Source organism: Neomonachus schauinslandi, chromosome 5 (assembly GCF_002201575.2).
Source record: "Neomonachus schauinslandi chromosome 5, ASM220157v2, whole genome shotgun sequence".
NCBI lineage: Eukaryota > Metazoa > Chordata > Mammalia > Carnivora > Phocidae > Neomonachus > Neomonachus schauinslandi.
In genome coordinates, this window is record NC_058407.1 from 146,359,719 (window position 1) to 146,359,951 (window position 233).

The window sequence follows — 233 nt, forward strand, 5'->3', positions numbered from 1 at the left end:
GGGGGCGGGGCGAGGCCGGGGGGCGGGGCGAGGCGGGGGCCGGGGGGCGGGGGGCGGGGGCGGCTCGGGCTTCCGGCTGTCGCTTCGCCGCGGTATGCCTCGACTCGAGTGCTGGCCCACCCGGCCCAGGACCCTGCCCGAGGTTGTCCACCCTCCGCGTCCTGTCCGTCCCCTCCGTCCCTCGGAACACCCCCAGAGTACACCCCGACCCCGTTCACTCCCGGGACCCCCTA